We start from the raw sequence: 22,321 nt of genomic DNA, 5'->3' as shown, positions 1-22,321 counted from the left end.
CAACAACAAATGAATGTCAGCTATGATGGACCACAGTTTTGTCGATCACATCTGCTAGCCTTCTTGTAAACGGCTGTGGCCTGTGGGAACGATCTTTTTTTTCGAGGGATGTATGGTAGATAATAGTAAAAAGTGGGGCTAACTCAGTCGAAAAATTGGTATAGATTCTGTTTGGAATTTCGTCTGGTCCTGGAGCTTTATTTTAACGATGTCACCTGTTTCTCAACACCACTGACACTAATATCTACATCACGTATCTTGGTAGGTGTAAGAATATTAAATGGCAACAATATCTTTGGATTTTACTTTGTAAAGGAACATTTGAAAACGGACTTCAGCATTTCTGATTCTATATATGTAAGACAATTCTCATATAGTATCGTCTCAGTTGCACGCTGTGAGCACTATCTTAAATATGAAACTTCGTGGCTGATTAAAACTGTGCCGGACCGAGACTCGAACTTGGAGCCTTGGCCTTTCACGGAAAAGTGCTCTACCATGTCTCCGCAATATCCTTTCTTCCAGGAGTGCTAGTTCTGTAAGGTTCGCAGAACAGCTTCTGTGAAGTTTGGAAGGTAGGATACGAGCTAGTGACATAATTGAAACTGTGAGGACGGGTCGAAAGTTGTGCTTGGGTAGCACAGTTGGTAGAGCGCTTGCATGCAAAAGGCAAAAGTCCAGAGTTCGAGTCTCGGTCCGGCACACAGTTTTACTCCGCCAGGAAGTTTTAAATCAGCGCACACTCCGCTGCAGATTGACAATCTCATTCTCCAGACTACCTTAAATATGTACTTGTACACAGTTGCTGAATTCTCTGAACACGCTAAAGTCGACTATAGTGATTTCTGATTCTCCTTTGTTATCCTCAATTTCATTTACTGTTTCGTGTATGGGTGTTTGGACACTTAACTTTGGTACCACTGAAAGCCATTACGTATGACATGCATTTCTTAAGGTGAAATATCCTTTGATTATATTCTGCTAGGGTAGTGGTAGAAGGCTTCATGCATTGCCCTCCTGATAGCCAAACGTGTTTTGCTTCCTTAGAAGTTTCTTTACAGTGACTATATATCATGGAGACTCCCTCCTCCCCCCCCCCCCCCCACACACACAAGCGAGCATTCACACACACACACACACACACACACACACACACACACACACACACACACACACACACACACACTATCTGTTCCACTAGGTACATATTTAGCAAGTGGATAGTCAGTTATTCTTCTGAATCTGAGCTGCAGTTTCTTTACAAGCTCCTTTCCAGAGCTACATGATTCGAGTTTCTTATTAAGATATGACTCTACTGCTTCTTTATGTAATTTATTGAACATTTAAATCCTTCTACTTGTTTTAGTTACGCTTTGAGTGCGGCCACAACTACCTTAGAGTCATTGATACTGGCTTCTGTGTGGACATCCTCAGAAGGATCAGGTCAATTTGTTACCACCAGATCCAATATATTTCCTTCACAGAAGGATATGCCCACCCTTGTTACTGAGTGTTTCCCAGACAATATCGTACGCAACATTAACTTCTAGCTCAGTAGAGTTGAATTTCTAGTCAATAACTACAGCTGCACCACCTGCATTTAACACTTACCTTTGCTTTCGATATAGGCTTAAATTTTGCCTAAAAGTCTTCCCTTTGTTAATTTCGGCTTTAATTTTTCTTAGCTTTTAATTTAAATGTTTATATGACTTGCATTCTTATTCATAATACCGACAATTACATTCTTACAAATCATGAATACTCTACTGGCCACTAAAATTGCTACACCACAAAGATGACGTGCTACAGACGCTAAATTTAACCGACAGGAAGAAGATGCTGTGATATGCAAACTATTAGCTTTTCAGGGCATTCACACAAGGTTGGCGCCGGTGACAACACCTACAACGTGCTGACATGAGCAAAGTTTCCAACCGATTTCTCATACACAAACAGCAGTTGACCGGCGTCGCCTGGTGAAACGTTGTGATGCCTCGTGTAAGGACGAGAAATGCGTACCAACACGTTTCCGAGTTTGACAAAGGTCGGATTGTAGCCTATCGCGATTGCCGTTTCATGTATCGCGACATTGCTGCTCGCGATGGTCGCGATCAGATGACTGTTAGCAGAATATGGAACCGCTGGCTTCAGGAGGGTAGTACGGAACGACGTGCTGGATCCCAACGGCCTCGTATCACTAGCAGTCCAGATGACAGGCATCTTATCCGCATGTCTGTAACGGATCGTGCAGCCACGTCTCGATCCCTGAGTCAACACATGGGGACGTTAGCAAGACAACAACCATCTGCACGAACAGTTCGACGACGTTTGCAGCAGCATGGACTATCAGCTCGGGGACCATGGCTGCGGTTATCCTTGGCGCTGCATCACAGACAGGAGCGCCTGCGATGGTGTACTCAACGACGAACCTGGGTGCACGAATGGCAAAACGTCACTTTTTCGGATGAATCCAGGTTCTGTTTACAAAGGCTTAAATGGCTCTGAGCACTATGCGACTTAACTTCTGAGGTCATCAGTCGCCTAGAACTTAGAGCTAATTAAACCTAACTAACCGAAGGACACCACACACATCCATGCCCGAGGCAGGATTCGAACCTGCGACAGTAGCAGTCGCTCGGCCCCAGACTCTAGCGCCTAGAACCGCACCGGCCACTCTGGCCTGCGTTCTGTTTACAGTATCATGATGGTCGCATCAGTGTTTGGCGCCATTGCGGTGAACCCACAGTGGAAGCGTGTATTCGTCATCGCCATACTGGCGTATCACCAGGCATGATGGTATGGGGTGCCATTGGTTACACGTTTCGGCCACCTCTTGTTCGCATTGACGGCACTTTGAACAGTGGACGTTACATTTCACATGTGTTACGACCCGTGGCTCTACCCTTCATTCGATCCCTGCGAAACCGTACATTTCAGCAGGATAATGCACGACCGCATGTTGCAGGTCCTGTATGGGCCTTTTTGGGTACAGAAAATGTTCCACTGTTGCCCTGGCCAGCACATTCTCCAGATCTCTCACCAATCGAAACCGTCTGGTCAATGGTGGCCGAGCAACTGGCTTGTCACAATACGCCAGTCACTACTCTTGACGAACTGTGGTATCGTGTTGAAGCTGCATGGGCAGTTGTACCTGTACACGCCTTCCAAGCTCTGTTTGACTCAATGCCCAGGCGTATCAAGGCCGTTATTACGGTCAAAGGTGGTTGATCTGGGTACTGATTTCTCAGAATCTATGCATCCAAATTGCGTGCAAATGTAATCACATGTCAGTTCTAGTATAATATATTTGTCCAATGAATACCCGTTTATCATCTGCATTTCTTCTTGGTGTAGCAATTTTAATGGCCGGTAGTGTATTTACCAAATATAGAAACCGGTGCATTTCCAGATTCATTTCAAAATTTGTACGAACCTCCTATACAAGTTTTTCTTACTATTATGATTACAAACCAAAGGAATGGTAGAGGAAATTAAAAAACAAATAATTTCCATAATCATAGGTCCTGAAGCAATGCTTTCCTCGATATGACGTATTACGACTGAGTGCGTGAACTCCTTTCCGGAGGATCCAAATGGCATATTCGCACATAAGTATAAACAACATTACAATATCTGTTCCACATTGTTACCAGTAATGTCATGGTAAAGCTTCAGCACATCTCATCCATGCCTGTACATGTCAAATAACCTATGCATGTTACGAATGCACTGACAGAAATTCACAGTGCGTACTCGAAGTTCACCGTCACCACAACAGCGCTTAAATAAAACAAAGTTTTGATATACACTCCTGGAAATTGAACTAAGAACACCGTGAATTCATGGTCCCAGGAAGGGGAAACTTTATTGACACATTCCTGGGGTCAGATACATCACATGATCACACTGACAGAACCACAGGCACATAGACACAGGCAACAGAGCATGCACAATGTCGGCACTAGTACAGTGTATATCCACATTTCGCAGCAATGCAGGCTGCTATTCTCCCATGGAGACGATCGTAGAGATGCTGGATGTAGTCCTGTGGAACGGCTTGCCATGCCATTTCCACCTGGCGCCTCAGTTGGACCAGCGTTCGTGCTGGACGTGCAGATCGCGTGAGACGACGCTTCATCCAGTCCCAAACATGCTCAATGGGGGACAGATCCGGAGATCTTGCTGGCCGGGGTAGTTGACTTACACCTTCTAGAGCACGTTGGGTGGCACGGGATACATGCGGACGTGCATTGTCCTGTTGGAACAGCAAGTTCCCTTGCTGGTCTAGGAATGGTAGAACGATGGGTTCGATGACGGTTTGGATGTACCGTGCACTATTCAGTGTCCCCTCGACGATCACCAGTGGTGTACGGCCAGTGTAGGAGATCGCTCCCCACACTATGATGCCGGGTGTTGGCCCTGTGTGCCTCGGTCGTATGCAGTCCTGATTGTGGCGCTCACCTGCACGGCGCCAAACACGCATACGACCATCATTGGCACCAAGGCAGAAGCGACTCTCATCGCTGAAGACGACACGTCTCCATTCGTCCCTCCATTCACGCCTGTCGCGACACCACTGGAGGCGGGCTGCACGATGTTGGGGCGTGAGCGGAAGGCGGCCTAACGGTGTGCGGGACCGTAGCCCAGCTTCATGGAGACGGTTGCGAATGGTCCTCGCCGATACCCCAGAAGCAACAGTGTCCCTAATTTGCTGGGAAGTGGCGGTGCGGTCCCCTACGGCACTGCGTAGGATCCTACGGTCTTGGCGTGCATCCGTGCGTCGCTGCGGTCCGGTCCCAGATCGACGGGCACGTGCACCTTCCGCCGACCACTGGCGACAACATCGATGTACTGTGAAGACCTCACGCCCCACGTGTTGAGCAATTCGGCGGTACGTCCACCCGGCCTCCCGCATGCCCACTATACGCCCTCGCTCAAAGTCCGTCAACTGCACATACGGTTCACGTCCACGCTGTCGCGGCATGCTACCAGTGTTAAAGACTGCGATGGAGCTCCGTATGCCACGGCAAACTGGCTGACACTGACGGCGGCGGTGCGCAAATGCTGCGCAGCTAGCGCCATTCGACGGCCAACACCGCGGTTCCTGGTGTGTCCACTGTGCCGTGCGTGTGATCATTGCTTGTACAGCCCTCTCGCAGTGTCCGGAGCAAGTATGGTGGGTCTGACACACCGGTGTCAATGTGTTCTTTTTTCCATTTCCAGGAGTGTATTCCCACACATAAAATCCAACGGATATAAGTCGGGGCCGGCCGTTGTGGCCGAGTGGTTCTAGGTGCTTCAGTCCGGAACCGCGCTGCTGCTACGGTCGCAGGTTCGAATCCTGCCTCGGGCATGGATGTGTGTGATGTCTTTAGATTAGTTAGGTTTAAGTAGCTCTAAGCCAAGGGACTGATGACCTTATATATTAAGTCCCATAATGCTCAGAGCCATTTGAACCATTTTTGTAAGATGGGGACCAGAGACGCCTCCGTATTGGCGAACCGCAGTTGCAACAACTATTGTCGACACGCAATTTACCAGTCCTTAGTTATCTGCAATGATGATAAAATGAAGCGAGGGCAGTATATCTCGTTGTAATTTACGTGTCACTTGCAGTGTTTTTAAATAAATACAGCCTTAGACATTAGCAGTGTAGTAACATTGGCACGACTGCATTCGTGCAAACGCCGTATCGGGAAAATCATTTGTTGCCGGACATATGTATATTAGGATTATTTTCTTGTTCCATTGTCCTCTACTCACCGCTGGCTTCACTGTTTCTAAGAGTATGCGTCACGTAATTCCTCTGTGAAATAGTCTCCACTAAAGGTGTTCTCTATGTCCTCTAGCTCGAAATTAACGCTTTACAAATTAAAATATGCATCCAATTGCAACTGAGGAGTCACTACGTTAAGACTCAGGGGTCACTAACTTGTTTCAGCAGCGCGAAAAGTCAGTAATTAACTGTACATCCTTCACTACATTCGGCAAATGTAAGTTTCATCTTGTGGATACACCAATAAAAAAAGTTCATAAAGGCTACCGAGAGTTCATGAATTGCGGCCCTAGCGTGCAGAGACTTTCTCCTCGCGTTTCTGCTAGCGGATTTTCGCTACAAAACGGGGCTGCAAACAGTAGCGAAATGGGCACCAAATTTCATGCTTCCGCCTTGCTGCGAGTTCCCATACGAGCCAAGTTTCGCAAGGGATCCATTTTCGCCACGCGTTGGCTGGAAGCAACGACACCAGATGGCCAGTAACAGCCAGGCTGCTGCTCGCACGTTGTAGAAACGACCACGGCTCCAGAGTAACGCTCCATGATACATTCATTTAACTGAAGAACGTATCACTCATGTTGCACTGTCAAAATTAGTGCAAAGGAATTTTGAATTTGTAATTACTGAGACTGGAGATATCAGTGGGGAGTGCATGCAACTGCAGGGTGTCCAACAAAGGTCTCTTCGATTTTACAATTAAAATAGACATGCAAACACATATCTAAAGAAGAATGTAGCGCACGATATGTTAATAGTGAAAGCTGTAAGAATTTTACACAGAAGTTTCGAAATACTAATTATAAAAGCTGCAAACAGATGGTACTGTACTCTGTAGAGTTCCTATCAGCACACGCAAATAAACTCGTAGGCCTTCTGTCCTAGCAGTCCTTGCAGTCACATCACAGTCTTTTCAAAATAACCGCTCACAATAGAGAAGTAGCGCGAACAAACAATGCAACTTGGCTTCGCATCCTGTAGAGCCTCAACAGAAAAAGGGTAAAGTTGCAAACACTGGCCGACGATTCAAGTACGTCCTACGTAGCAGGATAGTTCCGCTAAACAATATCTTTCAAAGAGCACACAAAAAGCAGTCAGAAGTAGTCGGATAGGATGAACAAGGAGGCCAATCCTCGCTTGAGCCAGTAGATACGGGATAATCCAAAACAAGGACTCTGTTCCCGAAGTATTCCTCAAGAAGGCTGAACATCTGTCCAGTGCGATTTGGTCGGACTCATCGAACATAAACACTCGGTGCTTGGTCGATCTTCCAACTCTTATATTGTGCCGATAAATTTTCCAGAATTACAACTTGAAGATCACTAGTTATCGATTCACGCATGAAAAAAGGACCGATAATGCCTCTGCTGCGTATCCCAACCCAAGTAATGACTTCTGGAGAATGCAGTAGTTTTGCTTCGCATAAATGAAAATTTTGGGAGCCCCAAATCACCAGTTTTTTCTATTCATGAATCCATTCAAGTGAAAGTGTGCCTCATCTGTGAACTGTATGCAGCCAGTTTCAAACCCTTCACTAACAGTCATTGTGAGAGTCTAGATTGCAATGACAGCCCTCTGTCGCACATCAGGCACGGGTATCATCTGGTGATTTTGGATTTTGATCGTAAACATGCAGACTGTTTCTCAGTATTGTATGCGTGCTGAATCGCTTCAAACCTGTCTCTATTGGACCCGTCAGTCGGATTTCTTCGAATGTTCTTCGATAAGTCTAATAACCGTGGTGACATTTTCAGGAGTAACTACATGGCCTGGCGTTGACATCTCCACTAAATCATAACTCGCACTGCCTGTCCACTCGAATCTGACGAATAACTTGTCAATGGTTTCCGCATAGCGTCCATCTGGAGCATTAGCTCGTGTTTTAAAACTACACCTTGCATTGTGTTCTAATCTGTGATATTCCAGTACCAGAAACAAGCGTTGTTCAGAGAAATACATGATTTCAAATTTTTCTTTTGGTACACTAACCTCCTTTCACGTTTCAAAGGCGGGACTGATCGCTCAGGGCTTCGGAGTTCTATTCAAAGGCACTTAATACTGCGATCACAGCGCGCCATCTGTTTGCAGCTTTTGTAAATACAACTTCGAATCGTCTGCATAAAATTCTTACAGCTTTCACAATAAATACACCGTTTATTTTGCATTCTTCTGTCGATCTTTGTTTTCATGTTGTATAATTATAAAATTATGGAATGCCTTGTTGGATACCCTGGAGCTTCATTAGTGTACAATGACAATCGAATTATTTGCCTGTTCATCTCCAAAAGGCCTCTTGCCGCTCTGAATACCCTGTGCAGAAGTATTACGATCCCATTATGGCCACGTTGAGCATCTGTTCTAATCTGTTCTATGTCCACATTACATCGACAGTAAAAGGGCTTCTACTTCATCCACATTTGTTGAACTGCAGCTGAAATATGTGTTCTGGGAAAAGTAACAGCCTGGAAAAGTAAGCTGAATACAAGAAAACACTCTCGAACCAGTTAATTTGCAGTTTGGAAGTCATCTATGTCATTCTTAACATTTACGGTGCACAGAACGTAAACATGAATCTTTTTAGCTCAATCAGCATGCATTAGTAAGTATAGAATTGTTTAAATACTTTTAACACAACAATGGTCTCATTTTATCAGAATCGAGAAGAAATATTCGGGTATAATTCCTGCCAACGACGAGGCCATTAGAGACTAACTACAAACTCCGACCGGACAAGAATGGAGGAGAAAACTATGTACTTCACATTATAACCATAACAAACGGCAACTTTCGTTTCGAAAGCGAGTGCAGTTCATTAATCACTGCTATTGTTCACTAGGTTTTATACTCTGGAGTCGTAGTTGTCCTTCATGATTAATAATGCATGGGACACAAAGACCCTGATATTCATCATCTTCAAAACCTACTGTTGCAGCCAAGAGGCTTCAACACTGATTTCTGATGTTTCATGTAAACTCCATAACAAATGAACGCGCAACAGGGGATCTTATGTTGACATTAAGTATCGGAATTATCGACCTTCATGTAAAATTTGTAACTATTCTATACTTAACGTGTTGCTTAATTATATATGATTCAATCATGTACTCTAGTGCTGAAGACTCAGTTCCCAGATTTATTCCATTAGGTGCATATATTCAAAGGCACATGTAAAAGAAGGTTTAACAAAGGACACTGTGGGTTACATACACTACCAGAAAAAAATTAGTACACCTGGAAACACCACATCGATTTTGGTCCGATGACGGCATAGTCACCTCGGGGTAATAAATGTACTGATAATGGTTTCAAAGTCGTCCGCCAACAAATAGCGAAGAGGCATAGCTATCAGGCGACCATCTGTGTCTACCCTTTAATAGGGAATGCTCACAGGCAGAAGGCTCAATGTGGTGCAAACGTGTAAAGCAAGCAGCCAACTTTTCCACAGAGAGCAGCTTATGCTTCCTACAGTGAAACGAACTAGTTTAAAAGGGGTCAAATTGTGGCCTTCAGAGTGGAAGAATGGTTCTTTCGGGGAACTGCCACGTAAGTTGGGCGTGCTGCGTCAGCTGTGCAACGATGCTGGTATCAGTCGTCACGTAACGATTCTCACACCCGTAGATGAGGTTCTAGACTTCCACGTAGCACAGACGCCCGACGGTATTGTATCGTAAGGGCAGCTGTGACACATCGTACAGCTACAACAGCAAGATAAGAGGGCTTGCGTATCCTCGAAACCAACGGCACCAGGTTTTCCCTCAACCGTCACCTGTCCCAGTACTAGCTGGGACTCAACGTTGATGGAAATGATGGAAATAAGAAATGAAATACGAAGTGGCCTCCAATTGAAACAATGGCACTGGGCCATCGTGCCAGTTCACGTTGACACGTACTGAGGGTCAAATTGTGGTTATCATACAGGTCATCGTAATACAGTTCACTCTTTTCATGAGATATGGAATCTGAGTAGTTTTATTCCATAGGTATACCGTTTCGTTGACTGGCACTTTCTTTCACCAAAGTAAAACAGAAGCTAGGAAAAGAAAGCATTATGTAGGGCTCACCCCAGGCTGTAAGGCCTGCAAAAAATGCCTTGCTGACAGAAGTCGGAACTGGAATCGCTGGAGCGGAGTGTGGGAGAGCGCGTGTCAATCTGGCTCGGCATGCAATTTGCCATTTGTCGCTGTAGTTGCGGCTCCTCCCTACGCGTTTCTGGCCTTCCAAGTCAGGGCGGGCTTTAATTACGAAACACAAACCGCTCTTGCGAAGTGAGCCTTGCGTCGTTCTCCCAGACACCCTCTCCCACACACTACGTGCTGTAGAGCCTGGCTGGCGACTTCACAAAAAAGACTCCTCCACAAAAGAGTCATTTCTTGTTTTCGTATTCTACCACATTATCAGCCAAAAGTGAGTTTTATCTAGTGAAAAACAGGGTGTTACAAAAAGGTACGGCCAAACTTTCAGGAAACATTCCTCACACACAAATAAAGAAAAGATGTTATGTGGACATGTGTCCGGAAACGCTTAATTTCCATGTTAGAGCTCATTTTAGTTTCGTCAGTATGTACTTCCACCTACGCTCAATGGAGCACGTTATCAAGATTTCATACGTGATACTCTACCTGTGCTGCTAGAATATGTGCCTTTACAAGTATAACACAACATGTGGTTCAAGCATGATGGAGCTCCTGCACATTTCAATCGAAGTGTTCGTACGCTTCTCAACAACAGATTCGGTGACCGATGGATTGGTAGAGGCGGACCAATTCCATGGCCTCCACGCTCTCCTGACTTCAACCCTCTTGACTTTCATTTATGGGGGCATTTGAAAGCTCTAGTCTACGCAACCCCGGTACCAAATGTAGAGACTCTTCGTGCTCGTATTGTGGACGGCTGTGATACAATACGCCATTCTCCAGGGCTGTATCAGCGCATCAAGGATTCCATGCGACGGAGGGTGGATGCATGTATCCTCGCTAACGGAGGACATTCTGAACATTTCCTGTAACAAAGTGTTTGAATTCACGCTTGTACGTTCTGTTGCTGTGTGTTTCCATTCCATGATTAATGTGATTTGAAGAGAAGTAATAAAATGAGCTCTAACATGGAAAGTAAGCGTTTCCGGACACATGTCCACATAACATATTTTCTTTCTTTGTGTGTGAGGAATGTTTCCTGAAAGTTTGGCCGTACCTTTTTGTAACACCCTGTATTAATCGTTAGTAGATATAGGCCCCTCGCGTATACTAAGCGTATGGTTTACCCGCTCAATTATTCGATAACAGAGTATGGCGGTACAATTTCGATTATTTCGGACAGATGCTCGTGTAACTGTAAATATATTGAGGAAAGAAATAATTTAAATTATGGCACTTGTTCTCTGTAACACAAATATTATATCATTACAGGTGTTGATTTCAACACCCGAAAAAGTTACAGGCTTGAGTAAAACAGTTTGAAAACGTACCACACTAGGTAAAATTCTGATCACATCTTGATACAATTCTGATCTTGACATCTTCCACAAAAAAGCCCTTTTTCACTCGGGCACCGACACAAACTTCGTGGTACCGAACATTACATTTTTGGCAGCGAATCCAGTCACCTTTTGCTAATGACTCCGCACTATAATAATTCAAGAAACAAAATCCACAATTATTCTCGTTGTTTGTAGGTGATTTGAAGCTTTTAATACGTCTTTCATCATTTCTCATAGACCTACATATGTGTTTACTGTTCTTGTTGCATTTGTTTATTTCTTTGTTTGGTCACTAGAGAAAAAGATTTCTCTTGCTGCGGAGATTTTTCAGGTTTTCATTTCAAGTAAGTCGAATTTATGTCTGTGTTCTACAAGAAGATACTTTTTTCTCTAGATCTGGCAAAATTTCCTTGACAGCATCGTGCTGAGAAATGGTACTGGATGCTGGTGGTATCGGATTTCCTGTGATCTTCAGTTACATCTTTTAAAGATACGCGCTCTTCGCCCAGAATGCTGGTAATAGCTTGATTGGTGAGGGATTAAGGAGCAGGACCTTCGGATAGCACTGAAGGTGCAAATTGCTCTTCGGGAACAATGTCTTCTCAGAAGGGCACTATTCCTGTGCTCTGGAACCCCTTGACTGAAAACCCAACAGACACCGTTTTGCCCCAGGCATCACAGACAATACTGCAGAATCTTTGTTTTGTAATGCTTTGATTAGGTTTACGATGAATCCACTCAGTTGCATTTCTGTGATACTGAGCCTTTAGAGACTTGAAGAAAGTTCTGTCTAATGGCTGTAGTATATGTGTACTGTATGGAGGCAATCCCAAAATTTCTATCCCATTTTCCCGAGAGTACTCTACAGCATCCAAGCTGGTACGACTGCCTTAGTTGTCAACAATACGAACTGTAATACTACCCACTGTTTTGTATTTCTAGAAGTGTCGAAGCCAGATCATAAAATATTTTTCTTTAATGTACCGTGATTCACTCATCTCCTTAATGGAACCGGGAGGTAAGCCATCTTGAAATTGAGGGCGTTTCCTCACGCCTTTGGAGATAACCGTTGGCAGTACCAGATGCATTCATGCATGCAGCAACAGTCACGTTTTGCCCTTTTTCCACGTTTGTTAGTGAAACAACCCTCTCTTACTTTTACAAGCAACTAGCTTTGGGGTCTGTTACGAGGAGTGGGGTTGATTAGGTGGAAGAGACCAAACAGACAGGTCATCGATCTCCTCGGATTGTGGAAGGATGAGGGAGGAAGTCGGCCGTACCATTTCAAAGGAACCATCAAGACATTTGCCTAAACAGATTAAGGGAAATCACGGAAACCCTAAATCAGGATGACAGAACGCGGGATTGAACCGTCGTCCTCCCGATTGCGTGTCCAGTGTGCCACTGCGCCACCTCGCTCGGTGTTAAGAAGGAAGCCGGAATCCTCCACATTACAAATACATATTACAAATACACTCTGTTTTATCAAACAAATCAAATTCCTTTAAGATTTCTTCCAAATTCTGGAACTATTTACTTACTTCTGCATTAGTTAAGCCTTCAACTGTGGCTCGCGGAAGATCTTCCGCGTTTCGTAGCCTAAGGTTAGCGTGTCTCTTAGCTAATACTCTAAACCGATAGATTCCAGCAACCTTGCTTTTTCTAAGTTCCATGAATGTCTCAAATTATTTTTCTTAGCCAATCGAAATGCGGCGCTTCTTTACTGTTAACTGGAGTGGTGAAAGACCGATCCTCGCTGTTCTAGAAATAAAAGCTCTCTAGTCCTAACCATTTTCCATCTCACAATTGAGTACCGTTGATAACCAATTCTGTTTCCTATAGCTGGAGGTAATTCAGCCTGCATTTTCTTTTTAATTTGTACTTTACCATGCATAGTGCTGGAGAGAATATCGTATAATTCTGTTGCAGCTCGAAGGCTCAAATGTCCACCTATTACACTCTTTAGTGTGTCATGTAATGCAGTTCGACTCCATTTATTATAAATTTCCTTTTCTGGTCGTTTTCGGGGCATCTAGGAGAAAAACAAATATGGATTTGCTTTAAAAACTCGCGAGTGAAAATATGTTTTAATGCACAGAACTGATTTGTTGTAATTCTGTACAATATACCTACAGTAACCAAAAAAATTTCTCTCTCTTTAGCACAAACCGGTCTATTCAGGGGAAAGATAGGAGCTGCAGAAACCTTCAGCGATGCAACGCCACGCAAAGGCAAGCGCTACCAAATCTACAAAACCGAAAAATGGCGCGAAATCTTATGCTGATCGGAATTGTACCTATGTTGTTGTTGTTGTGGTATTTAGTCCTGAGACTGGTTTGATGCATGCTACTCTATCCTGTGCAAGCTTTTTCATCTCCCAGTACCTACTGCAACCTACATCCTTCTGAATCTGCTTAGTGTATTCATCTCTTGGTCTCCCTCTACGATTTTTACCCTCCACGCTGCCCTCCAATACTAAATTGGTGATCCCTTGATGCCTCAGAACATGTCCTACCAACCGATCCCTTCTTCTGGTCAAGTTGTGCCACAAACTTCTCTTCTCCCCAATCCTATTCAATACTTCCTCATTAGTTATGTGATCTACCCATCTAATCTTCAGCGTTCTTCTGTAGCACCACATTTCGAAAGCTTCTATTCTCTTCTTGTCTCAACTATTTATCGTCCATGTTTCACTTCCATACATGGCTACACTCCATACAAATACTTTCAGAAATGACTTCCTGACACTTAAATCTATACTCGATGTTAACAAATTTCTCTTCTTCAGAAACGCTTTCCTTGCCATTGCCAGTCTACATTTTATATCCTCTCTACTTCGCCCATAATCAGTTATTTTGCTCCCCAAATAGCAAAACTCCTTTATTACTTTAAGTGTCTCATTTCCTAATCTAATTCCCTCAGCATCACCCGACTTAATTAGATTACATTCCATTATCCTTGTTTTGCTTTTATTGATGTTCATCTTATATCCTCCCTTCAAGACACTGTCCATTCCATTCAACTGCTCTTCCAAGTCCTTTGCTGTCTCTGACAGAATTACAATGTCATCGGCGAACCTCAAAGTTTTTATTTCTTCTCCATGAATTTTAATACCTACTCCAAATTTTTCTTTTATTTCCTTTACTGCTTGCTCAATATACAGATTGAACAACATCGGGGAGAGGCTACAACCCTGTCTTACTCCCTTCCCAACCACTGCTTCCCTTTCATGTCCCTAGACTCTTATAACTCCCATCTGGTTTCTGTACAAATTGTAAATAGCCTTTCGCTCCCTGTATTTTACCCCTGCCACCTTTAGAATTTGAAAGAGAGTATTCCAGTCAACATTGTCAAAAGCTTTCTCTAAGTCTACAAATGCTAGAAACGTAGGTTTGCCTTTCCTTAATCTTTCTTCTAAGATTAGTCGTAAGGTGAGTATTGCCTCACGTGTTCCAGTGTTTCTACGGAATCCAAACTGATCTTCCCCGAGGTCGGCTCGTACCTATATCTAAATTGTACTACATTACGCTACTCATGCTGACGTAAAAATATTTTTTCACGTGTGTATTACCCGACAAAGTGAACTGAAGACCTGGCACACTGTTGCACCTGGGAACCAAGTAATAATAGCGGACGGAACACTATTCTTACAAGTGGAGCGCTGTGACACGTTACTCTTCTATACGGCAATGCCCTGAGAAACACAACACTTAAACAATGTTCAGCACTTTTGTTCGGCAGTGTTCCTTATATGTTATCACTGCACCAACATTTATTCACTGGCCGCTTAAACTCTGATACTTTATTTTTACGTAAAAATTTATTGTAGTACGACCTTTTTGAAAGTAAGTCGTCACTTTCGCAACTGATAATTGGTTTATCCCGGAATCTTTTAAAACGAATAGAAAGATCAGTTTCCTCGACAAAAGTAAAACCAGTTGTCTATTATAAAAGCTGCGAATTTTTCGCAAACGTGGTATTTCTTTGTACGTATTTTTCACAATATCGAATAAACTGCCTCCTAATAATACGGGAATAGGTGCGAAGGCACTGTGGAGATACTGCAGATTGCGCAAATATCACGAAGCGCGTTGCATGGCGTGTGTGAGACGTGGAAGCTTAGAGTGCATAAAATAGAATCATCCGATTTAAAAAATCATAACTGTTATGTTATTTGAGATATGTGCGTGAACAACGCAAACTCTCGAGTTTTACATGGTTCCAGCTAGGTAGCGGCAGTGTGCGCCCACTTCAGTTCTAGTAAAAATGGGACAACAGAAAGAGTTTTGGGTTCTACGATTTGCGCAGTGCAGGTCGGAAATAACTATTCAGCGTGACTTTCGTACTACATATGGTGTGGATCCTCCTACAGCACAGAGCATTAAACGAAAGCATGAACAATTTCGAGAAAAAGAGGTTGTTTGTGTAAAGGCAAATCGCCGGGCAGTCCCCGAGTGTCTAACACAGACGTTGAACGCATCCGCCATAGTTTCACAAGGAGTCCGCAGAAATCCGTTCGACATGCAGCTCTGCAGCTCAATATGACCCCGATATCCGTCTCGTGTGTGTTGCGTTGAAGTTTGCATATGCAACCATACAAAATTCAGCTACTGCAAGCTCTTCGCGAAGATGACAATGCGGCTGATCCCGGCGGAGGTTCGAGGCCTCCCTAGGGCATGGGTGTGTGTGTTTGTTCTTAGGATAATTTAGGTTAAGTAGTGTGTAAGCATAGGGACTGATGACCTTAGAACTTAAGTCCCATAAGATTTCGCACACATTTGAACATTTTTTCGAAGATGACAGCCGTACGGTGTGGCTGAGTGGTTTTAGGCGCTTCAGTCTGGAACCGCGCGACCGCTACGGTCGCAGGTTCGAATCCTGCCTCGGGCATGGATGTGTGTAATGTCCTTAGGTTAGTTATGTTTAAGTAGTTCTAAGTTCTAGGGGACTGATGTCCTCAGATGCTAAGTCCCATAGTGCTCAGAGCCATTTGAACCATTTTTTTTTGAAGATGACAAACAACAACGTGTGGAGTTCGTAATATCGTTCTTGGCAAGATGGAGAATGACAGTTTTGTTCCACGCTTAGTGTTTAGTGACGAGGCAACATTTCATTTAAATAAAAGGTGAATCGTCATACTGTGAGAATGTAGGGTACGTAACAGTCACATGAAGTTGTACAACATGGGAGGGACTCCCCAAATTGTAATGTGTTTTGTGCAGTTTCACGGCAAAAGGTGTATGGTCCATTTTTCTTTGCCGAGAACACTGTTACACGAAGCACGTATCTCGATATGCTTCATAGCTGTCGCTTCCCCACAGCTGGAGACTAATTCGAACGATTTCATTTACCAGCATGATGGGGCACCGCCACACTAGCATCTGGAAGCCCAGCGATTTTTAAATCAAAGGATTACTGAACTGTGGATCGGTCGCACTGGACCAAATGATTCAGCCTCACATTACTGGCCTCAAAGGTCACCGGACCTGACTGTATGTGATTATTTCTTGTGAGGGTTTATAAGAGAGACTGTTTATATGCCGCCATTACCAACAACAATAAATGAACTTATACATCGAGTAACAGCAACTGTGCAAGCTATAACTCAAGACATGCTAGTTGCAGATTGGGAACATTCACAATACCATTTACCGTGCATCTTAAGGAGGCATACTGAACATCTATGAAAAGGTATGACAAAAACTTTTTGAGTTTCCCGTCCATCAAAAAACAAAATTCATTGTATATGTTTATTAGTTTCAGAAATATAGACGTACCAAACCGGATAATTCTTTTTGATACACGCTTTCCATTTCATCAGTGGGCTATTTCTCATGGATACTTCACTTCTTTTCCATGGGGTGGACACTTAAACCCCACTGCGCCCAACATCGTGTCCCTCCTCCTGTATTTTTAGAGCTGTCCACTTACACTACTGCAACATTTTGCTTCCATGTTCCATCATCTTTTTTGTCAACGCTGCAATCCGTCGCTCAGGTGACAACGTACACTGCTTTAAACTAGAACTTGGCTGAACCTAGTAATTTGACAAAGATAGTTCCCACTATGGCCAGGTGTATGGTTCACTATGCCGAGTAATGCATATCAAGTTTGTTGATTTAAAATAATAATCAGAATATTAAAGCCCTTCGATGAACGAACGACTTGTATGTGAAATATAGCTTCATTGTCCTTGGGTCGCCGGTAGTTATACTATATCTGGGCGTACTATGTTATACAACGTACTCTTTATGCTTGTTATCCGTGAATGTATTCTGTAGTTTCAAAAGCTATACCGGGTCACCCAAACAGTAAAGTTCAAAACTATGTACTGTATATTGTAGAAAACATAAACTGGGTACTTTGGTGTGAAAAATTGCTGGACAGAAATCAATATATTATTTTGTATTCACATAAATAAGACACATCTTCTAGCAACAGCACAAGCTCATATTAACTGTTCAAAGCAACGAGCGTTAGTCCAACTGTATGCACTACAACGTTTCGTAAAATTTTAGCTTTTTCTCAAATATTCCTGTTGCCGAATCAAAGAGACAGCCAACTAGCTGTCCCCCACTCCCAGTTGGGAATTTACGCAACCGCACGGGGAAAATCACTTCCAGGAAAACCACAGCGACAGAGAATTGTTACTTAAAGTACCGCCACCGGCGAGTATAACAAAATATAAACAGTCTACAAACATTGCCCCATACCCATTGCTCGTTTTATATGAATTATTTATTTCCACCCGCTAGTTACACATCTCAGAATACTCTGGCAGGAAGTTTTGGTATGGTAGAGAATGTAGAGTCTAATCGAAGCTCGAACAATTTTTTTTAAATAAAATGACGATTGCTACAGTTGGGTCAACAACTTCCACAAAAAGGGAATGAACAAACTGTCGCCAGCCGCGGTTGTCTAGCGGTTCTAGGCGCTCAGTCCGGAGCCGCGCGACTGCTACGGTCTCAGGTTCGAATCCTGCCTCGGGCATGGATGTGTGTGATGTCCTTAGGTTAGTTAGGTTTAATTAGTTCTAAGTTCTAGGGGACTGATGACCATAGATGTTAAATCCCATAGTGCTCAGAGCCATTTGAACCATTTGAACAAACTGTCGGAATTCTAACTACGTATGGAAAGAATCCAGAATCTCCGTATCAAGTACTAACGTATTTACTACATAGAGCAAGCAGACTCTGATATCACTCGAATCAAGGTGCAGTTTCATTCAGCTACGATTAATACGTGTTTAGTATTGGTAGGTGAAGGTCGTTTAATTCCAGTAAATTACTTCAACATTATGCTACATATTTTTTTAACAAACAGTTGTCTTCTTAACGAAAGATGGAAATACTTGGGATAGCAAAAGCTATGCACGTACTGAAGTATACAAAAGTTGAAAAACCTTTCTAGTTTCTCACAGCAATGGTTCAGCGTTCCGATAGCCCCGATTTTTTCTCTCAGAAAGCTGGATTATTTTTCAGTTTCTCCCATCTTTAAATAATTATGAAACTAATAAAAGACGCATTGGAAGTACAAACCGCCAATCAATTGTACAATTTTGACCGTAGGTGAATCACTTCATATTTCTTTGATGTCGTTTCGGAATTTTTCAGTGACTTTATAGCAGTGTACCAGTAAAACCAATTAAACTAAATTCTGGTGTTAACAGTAATTTTGGAGGTGGGTAAATAAATAATGACACTAAACTATACAGTGATCCGAAATAGCCTTATATACTCGTATGATCTCCATTTGTTTAGAAATTTGATGAAATTACTTTACAATCAGAGATGACCTTAGCCCGATTAAGGAAGCCGATTTCATGACATTTTTGTGTGTATAATATAACAAACTGAATTTAAAAAGTATTATTAAATCCTAAAGATCAAATAAAGCGAATAGATCTGTTATGGGAGATATATTTTGTTATTCCACGGTTAACCCACGTGTAAGAAAATGTTTTCAGCTGTAGAGTAAATTTTATTTTACATGGGTATAGGCCATACTGAGGATGGGGTTGGGATCAGTTTTTGTTATTTTGTACCAGACATAACTTGGGCAAGAGGCAGTCACGGATATTTTACAACTGAGTCGTGCGCAGCTGGTGGTGAGCAATTGGCGGCACTGTCTGTAGATCTCGGATTTTTGAGTTCGATTCCCGGCGGAATCGGAGATTTTCTTCGTTCGGGGACTGGGTGTTTGTGTTGTCTTAATTACTTAATCGCGTCTTGAAACACGCGGAAGTCGCCGATGTGGCGTCAAGAAGACGTGTACCAGGGGACAGTTCAGCCCCAGTTGGGGTTTCTCGGCCGATAACGTCATACGATCATCACACTTGAACAAATGATTCAAAATTTCAGATAGAAAGCCTTTCCAGTCGGGCCTCATAAGGTATAGAGCTACTTAGTACAAATCCGCTGAGAGATGCTTGCCTGGAGAAATTACACTCAGCATACACACATGTGAAAAATATTGTTGCATAAAATGCCCGAGCGCAGATTGTCAATAAAACCTGCATGGAAAGCTTTGATTAATAATGTAAACAGCCAATCAGTTGCCGGAAGTTTATTAATTTAAACTTGAACTAGGTTTAGATACTACCTTGACTATCTTCTCCAGAGGTACATGATGATATTTGGTTACATTAATTAAAACATGGTATATAATCACGAGGCAGTCAGATCTAGTCAAACACAGTGATTAAAATTAAAATTTTTATTAAAACTGTAAAAGTGAAGCACATATGGCTGTTGAACAATTTTGATCACTGTATGTGACTTAAACTGGTTAGCTCGTGATTCATGCAACATTTATAATATGAGCGATTTCAGTCTACAGCAGCCATTTACAAATCTTTAGTGATCACACGGTGGCTGATACTGTAAGAGCAGGGAGATCTGAAGATTGTCGTTACAGACTGCAGCCCGTTATCATAAATATTATATGTGCTAACGTTACCGCAAATAAACTGCACAAATATACTAATCTTTCCAAACAGTATGTAGCTCTTAATTCATCTCTTTCGTATTCTTTTCCAAGAATCGTAGTAATGAATTACAGTGTAATTACCTGTCTGCATTCGCCCAATTTGAGTTATGTTTCCTGCATGTTGTTTACACAACATTACTCAGATGCCCTTCTCCGTCCTTGTGGAATTGAGCGAAGTTGTCTGTAATGACCATACACTCGACTGAATTTTGATCTCATTATACTACACTCCTGGAAATGGAAAAAAGAACACATTGACACCGGTGTGTCAGACCCACCATACTTGCTCCGGACACTGCGAGAGGGCTGTACAAGCAATGATCACACGCACGGCACAGCGGACACACCAGGAACCGCGGTGTTGGCCGTCGAATGGCGCTAGCTGCGCAGCATTTGTGCACCGCCGCCGTCAGTGTCAGCCAGTTTGCCGTGGCATACGGAGCTCCATCGCAGTCTTTAACACTGCTAGCATGCCGCGACAGCGTGGACGTGAACCGTATGTGCAGTTGACGGACTTTGAGCGAGGGCGTATAGTGGGCATGCGGGAGGCCGGGTGGACGTACCGCCGAATTGCTCAACACGTGGGGCGTGAGGTCTCCAAAGTACATCGATGTTGTCGCCAGTGGTCGGCGGAAGGTGCACGTGCCCGTCGACCTGGGACCGGACCGCAGCGACGCACGGATGCACGCCAAGACCGTAGGATCCTACGCAGTGCCGTAGGGGACCGCACCGCCACTTCCCAGCAAATTAGGGACACTGTTGCTCCTGGGGTATCGGCGAGGACCATTCGCAACCGTCTCCATGAAGCTGGGCTACGATCCCGCACACCGTTAGGCCGTCTTCCGCTCACGCCCCAACATCGTGCAGCCCGCCTCCAGTGGTGTCGCGACAGGCGTGAATGGAGGGACGAATGGAGACGTGTCGTCTTCAGCGATGAGAGTCGCTTCTGCCTTGGTGCCAATGATGGTCGTATGCGTGTTTGGCGCCGTGCAGGTGAGCGCCACAATCAGGACTGCATACGACCGAGGCACACAGGGCCAACACCCGGCATCATGGTGTGGGGAGCGATCTCCTACACTGGCCGTACACCACTGGTGATCGTCGAGGGGACACTGAATAGTGCACGGTACATCCAAACCGTCATCGAACCCATCGTTCTACCATTCCTAGACCGGCAAGGGAACTTGCTGTTCCAACAGGACAATGCACGTCCGCATGTATCCCGTGCCACCCAACGTGCTCTAGAAGGTGTAAGTCAACTAGCCTGGCCAGCAAGATCTCCGGATCTGTCCCCCATTGAGCATGTTTGGGACTGGATGAAGCGTCGTCTCACGCGGTCTGCACGTCCAGCACGAACGCTGGTCCAACTGAGGCGCCAGGTGGAAATGGCATGGCAAGCCGTTCCACAGGACTACATCCAGCATCTCTACGATCGTCTCCATGGGAGAATAGCAGCCTGCATTGCTGCGAAAGGTGGATATACACTGTACTAGTGCCGACGTTGTGCATGCTCTGTTGCCTGTGTCTATGTGCCTGTGGTTCTGTCAGTGTGATCATGTGATGTATCTGACCCCAGGAATGTGTCAATAAAGTTTCCCCTTCCTGGGACAATGAATTCACGGTGTTCTTATTTCAATTTCCAGGAGTGTATTTCCTTCGATAAATTCATTTTACCCTTGACATATGAAGTATTATTATTGTTATTAGTATTGCATTTCGCAGAAAATCTTCAGTATTTCTACACAGTACTTATATGGCATTATTGATTCCAGATTTGTCTTTTATTCGTACAGTTTGGGACTGCTACACGTATAACCGGGGCGAAAATTTTAAATATACTCAAGCGTAATACGTATATCGGTAACTGCAGGGTAACTACGTACGATGTCGAGTTGTCTAGAGCCTCTAGATAAAGTTAAATTGATTTATAGTGGCCATTCGTCCAGCCATAGCCTGCTTAACACAAATGAAATAAAAATGCTATTACGGAAAGCCACATTTTAGACTACTTGACTAACACCTTCTGTGGTAGCGCAGTAGGTAAGAAAAGGGACCCGCATTCAGTTACCCCTCTGGCCATACGA

This window comes from Schistocerca americana, chromosome X (genome assembly GCF_021461395.2).
Source record: "Schistocerca americana isolate TAMUIC-IGC-003095 chromosome X, iqSchAmer2.1, whole genome shotgun sequence".
Lineage (NCBI taxonomy): Eukaryota > Metazoa > Arthropoda > Insecta > Orthoptera > Acrididae > Schistocerca > Schistocerca americana.
Note: the sequence above shows the minus strand (reverse complement) of the source record.